Source organism: Drosophila grimshawi, unplaced genomic scaffold (assembly GCF_018153295.1).
Source record: "Drosophila grimshawi isolate 15287-2541.00 unplaced genomic scaffold, ASM1815329v1 contig_1377, whole genome shotgun sequence".
Classification (NCBI taxonomy): domain Eukaryota; kingdom Metazoa; phylum Arthropoda; class Insecta; order Diptera; family Drosophilidae; genus Drosophila; species Drosophila grimshawi.
In genome coordinates this window covers 23054607-23060606 of record NW_025062900.1, presented here as the reverse complement: position 1 = coordinate 23060606, position 6000 = coordinate 23054607, and positions in this window count along the sequence as shown.

Here is a 6000-nt window from a genome sequence, read left to right as displayed (position 1 = left end):
CGCTCGACTTTGATTTGCATAAATTTTCATACAATTGAAGCCTAAATTTTAGTTGAAGAACATTTTTGTTTCTTTTGTTGTTGCTGTCCACATAAGTTAGTTGGTTAGTTGTCTTTGCTGCTGTTTTTGTTGTTGTTGCTGAGTTTGTTTGCGATGGCCGTGCAACAGCAAACATTTTGTAGTACACATTGAATTAGCTCTGCAACTCTCCTTGCTGGACACTTTATATTTTCCATGCATATTTTATTGAATTTACGGCGCTATTAAAATGATAAGCAATTTCAAATAATATATACTTTTACTTTCCACAAATACTTTTGCACAACTCTTTTTCCTCTACGTTTTCATAGCCATATTTTCAGCTCGAATTTCGAATCGCCGATCGTGACTAAAGAGTCAGCAAACATTGACCGTTCAAAGCTTTGGCTTTGAGCTCAGCTCGCCGGCTACTGGCTAACTGGAACACCTTTTTTCTTGTAATATTTGTTTTTTACCTTCCTTTCCTTCTTATTTTTGGTTTGTTTGTTTTTATTCTTGTCGTTTTTGTTTATTTACAATCGTTTTTTACATCGCTTTGGCGCTTGGGCTGATCTGATTGGTTTGCAGTACGAGTTGGCGCACTTTAATTCTCTTCATTTTTATTTTAAACGAACTTTGCTTCTGGGTGGCTTTCTTTCTCGGATCTGAGAATTGAGTCTGATTCGTTGCAGTTTTTGTTGAGCTTTGTTTTGTTCTCAATCATTTTGCGGGCAGTTATGCTATGCTTATGGACTGTTAATGCGTGAAAAATTAATTGTGTGATGAAGTCTCAACTAATATATTAGAAATAAATATTTGTTTCGACTTTTAGTGAATAAAGTAAATCAATAAAATGATAAAATAATTAAATATTTGACTGAGCTATACTATTCGTTTGATTCGTTTATTTTTATTTACATTCTTAGATTTTCTGTTGTAATTTTAAATAATGTTTAAATTGTTAAGATCTGAGTTTTTTACAATTTACGCAGAGTATTAAAATTAAAAGTTAATAATATATAATCCTTGTACTTTTGGAATATTTTGCATATGTATTTTATATATTTGTATGCTATTTAATATATATTCTTTTTAGTTGAAAACACTTATTTCGTGAATCTTAAGCTCTTACAATTGACACACTTTTAACTGTATTGAACATGTAATAATATAATTGAATTATTTTATTTCAACAGATGTAAATTATTTTAATATTATTTATCAATATGTTCAACCATAATGCGATCTAGAAAGTGAAATGCGTTAATATATTTGACGGAAGCCACGCACAACACACAAGACACAGGACTCGCAACGTCCTGCCACCGAAACGCGCCGTACGACTATGAGACGAGAGCCGAGTCCGACAGGCTCTAAATGCAAATTAAAATCAAAATTTGAAACAGAAACAGCGTGCTGCCTGGTCCTGTGCGTCGCAGTGTGCGTGTTGCTTGATATCCTTGCAGCGCCAGCAAATGACGTTGCCTGCGTCGGGTGGCATGCTTGATAACGATGATGATGATGTTAACGCTGATGTTGATGGAGATGAAGATGATGCCGCTATGCGCGTGCCTTGACTAACGTGGGCTCATCCTTGGGGTGGCTCTGCTCCTGTCGCTGAGAGTGTGTGTGTGCGTGTGTGTGTGTGTGCGTGTGTGTGTGTGCGTGTGCCTGCTGGCTGCTGAATGACTGGCTGGCGAAATTAGCATACATCAAAGGACACATGTAGCCATATTGAGGCAGGGCTGCTAACTGAAATGATTTTCTCAAACGCCTCGCATACTTATCGCATGCGATTTTTTACAGATTACTCTAAAGGATATTGCGTCATTGAGTTATGTTGCACTTGCGGCCTAATTACGACAAATACAAATTCAATGATTGAGGATTTAGTCATTACCCACTTCCGGAAGCTGCCACCCCCATTCACACCTGATGTACCCAATTTTCGTTTGCTAAAGGCTCTGCCTTAAGGAATTAAAAAAAATGATTAAGTGGCATTGTTGTTGCTAGGGCAAGGATACAAGGACACACGGCCGAGTGCCACTTCTGCTGAACATCAAAGAATTTAAGCGACTGCAACAACAAAAGTGAAAGCGAGCCCAGGAGCCACAGTCGCCTTCATATGCTAGTCAAGGACTCCAATTATTGCATTCGTTGTTTTTGTTGTTGTTGTCTTTGAAATATGCTAATTTAGCAAAGGGTAGTGTGTGAAAGGAGTGGGCGGAGGTCGGTTGATGTGTGTTTGACCTTAGAACAACAAAGTACCGAGCGTGAAGCAATTGATTCGCGTCTACTTCCTAGTTTGTCAGCTTAGAAGCGAAAGGACCTCAAATGTGGGTCGCTTTGATAGGAGTGTAAGTGTGTGTGTGAGTATGAGTGTGTATGGGTGTGTGTGAACTTAACCCCTATTTGACTTTTCACTTGCTACTTGTTACACTTCAAAGGGTCCGACTGCGGCCAAGTAACACTTGTTGTCAGCTGTTTGAGCTGCTAATTGTGGCAGCATATCATGCAACATCAACTCTAACATATGCGGTGTTTGTCACAAAGTTGATATGGCAACACAATTAAAAGTACATTTTCTTGCTGATGTAATGCTCTTCCTTATGTTGAGCTTGTACCAATCTTAGAATATTGTGTTAATATTTAAATTTAATATCAAAATCTAAGCAATCTGTAAATGAAGTTAGAAATGCAGAATAGTTTGATATTTGATATAGAAATTATATCATTTTGATACCCTTCAAAAAACAAAGTCCAGAAAATGTTGATTCTTGACAAATATAATTACAATAGATAAATGACGGTTTCTAAAACTCGGCAAGTAATGAACGGAAGATGCCAGACTTTAGCCAGTTAATTCTCATTAGACACATCCGTTAACAACTGAAGACATTATCTTTTCCCATACACACACACACACACAGACCCGATACTCTCTTTGACCAGTGACCACAACAAAACAGCAACCGCAACAACAACAACAACAACATCTTTGAGGATCTCTTTACCGCATGCAATTGCCATGAATCACCATCACCTGGCTGTGGTTAAGTCTGAGGCTTCAGCTTCAGCTTGAGGCTTTCTACTGGCTCGGGCCTCTGGTTCTGGCGGCACATCCATCAATGTGCCGTTGACATTTGCTGCGTTGTTGACAAGAATTGTCACAATAAACAATACAACCACGACAAGCAGCAGCAACAACAACAACAACAGCCACAAGGAATAATGATAGTGGATGAGAAGGACGGACGCGGCCACGTGACATGGCGGGGCTGGAGGAGGTAGTAGTAGCAGCATGATGATTAGTTTGGTAAGTGGCAAGAGGAGTGCGCATAAATTACCAAAAGGATTAACCAACCAGACCCAGACAGCTGAAAATGGATCTGGAACTGCAATCGCAATCGTCAAGGGTTGTCGTTGTTGTTTTCTCTGTCTGTCTGCTATTGTTATCGTTGTTGTTGTTGTTGTTGCTGTTCAACATGAAAAATGTGCAGTGAACTGTAAGGGACTCTCAGCTCTCATCATCTATCGAGGGTAGGGGACGCCATTGAAATTAAAATCAGATCAATTTCACAGATATTAACATATTATTGCACAGGGCAAGTGTTGATATCTCATTTTGTTGTTGAAGCTCCTAACGATTGGGGTTGCTTTTGTTTCAGCTGTGCCTTTATACCCGTTACTCATAGAGTATTTAGGGTACATAAGCTATCATGAAGAACTGCAAAGAAATATATATTTTGCATTAATCTGCCTGTCATTTTAATTTGAATACGCGTCATGAGAGATTGATTTTAATAAATCTAGAAAATGCTTTTGCTGAGGTTTAGGTATTTGAATAGTCGACTATATGATAACGTTTACTTTTGGTTATACCGTCAATTAGTGTCAGGGTTGAGGATTGTCTGGCCTTGTTGTGCCCATGAGTTGATGGATATAACAGCAGATTTGTCTTAATAATTTTCATGATATGTCAATTCCCACGCCCACAGAGATTGGGTTTGTTTGTTTTTGTTTGGGAAATTTTCATTAATTTACACAATTTTCAATGCTTCACATTGAAACTTACAGGTGCGCCTTAAAGTCCAAAACAATTTGAGCTCATTAAAAGGAAAAATAAACATGAATAAGAAAAAAACGAAATTTTAACATCGTTGCCCAGGGTTACACACACTGGAAAGGAGAGACAAACAAACTAAGACAGAGGCAGAAAGAGACCCCATGATTTAGTTAATTTTCTTCTTTTTTTTGCTCTTTTGCTGAATTTAATTAACTCAACGACGACGTTCATAAATCCCGACAAACATTTCAAAACGACGCAAATTTTGCGCTGAAATATGTTGCGCAAGTAAGAAATAAAAATAAAAATTAAGCGAAAATTAATCAAAGTAATTTCGAAGGAAAGGCTTCTCCTGGTGCTGATGCTGATGCTGCTGCTGCTGCTGCTGATGCCTGCCTGGCAATGCAGCAACCGACATACGACATAACAAACATAACTCGACGCATTCCACTGTTGGCAAAGTGGCACAAGGTAAGGCTAAAGTTAAAGCCAAACTTAAAGCTAAAGGGCTACCAGGGTTCGAGGCCCGTGTGTATGGGAAAAATTCCGTTGGCCTCCAATCAGTGCACGCAGTTTGCATTGCTCTGACATGAAAAAGAAATCAGTGCAACGTTCGGAATGGGTTAGGATGCTATATGTGGTATGATTTCGGGATGGGGTGAGATGGGATGGGATGGGCTGGGCTGGGCACACTCTGCCTCTCTGTCTCTTTCACTCTGTCTCTGTCCCCGCTTATCGTCGCTGACCAGTCAACAGTTGACCGAATGTGTGGGAAAATTTTTCATTTTTAATTGCACTTGGTTAGCTCGACCCGCAATGTCCGATGCCTGGCCGAAAATTTAAAGCGTCTGCGCCTGTGCATTAAAGGGGCTGGTACAGCTTCTGCTGCTGTTGCTGTTGCTGTCGCTGTCGCTGGGAGGCTTCTCTGTTTGGCCTGCTCTTGGCCCACCTACAAATCTCGCCCAGCTGTTTGGCACAAAGCGTCTGCATGCCGGACGCGCCATTCTATGAAAATTCCTGGCAACGTCGCAGCCGCGGCTGGCATCCCAGCAATGCCTTCGCTCTAAACTATGCAAGTACTCCAACCCGGCAGCACTCGACTATCTCCAGCTAACAGGTCTAGGGCCGACGGTGGGCGTTTTGCTTTGCGTAAATTACAATTAAAAATTGTTTCAAGTGGTTTTCAAACCACAGCACGCACATAGCGAAAACACAAAAACAAAGCATAGAACTCAAAAACTTTGAGGGTTGCACGAAAACCTTGCACTGTTAACTGAAAATTCATCCCATCATTCGCGGCCTTTGCATAGATTTTAATTTGTTTTTTTTTCTATACTTTAGCCAAATATATTGTAATTTTCCATTTATTATCAGGTTAGTGTTGAACTTTAAGTTTGTTTTATTTAATGTGATCTTTGAAAGGATTTCAACCCTTTTATAAATTTCCTCTCTTAATTTGTGATACCATATATGAAACGATGTTGAACTAGGTGATCATAAGACAAAAAAATAAATATTTTCGAGAGAGAGTTCAGAACTTTCAGTAAAAATATCGATTTTGTTAATATTATATTATTCTGTATTCAAAATATAACACAAAATATATGTAATTTTCTGCAATTAAAATATATTATTAGTAAGAATCATTTTGCATGTATAAAAAATATAACACAAAAGAGAACTTATAATGTTTTGTCTTAAGTAATTCGAAACTCTACTTAACAACAATTATTGATTTATCAAGACATATGTCTGAATAAGAAGTTCTGCGACTCAAAGTTCTCTCATTTAGAAGTGCGAGTCAAAACTTCTTGCATCGTTAGCAAATCAAAAAATACGTATTCCTCATATATGTCTGTATAAATCATATTCCACAGTTTAATAAAACTAACATATACCTTCATATTAGTTAAAAT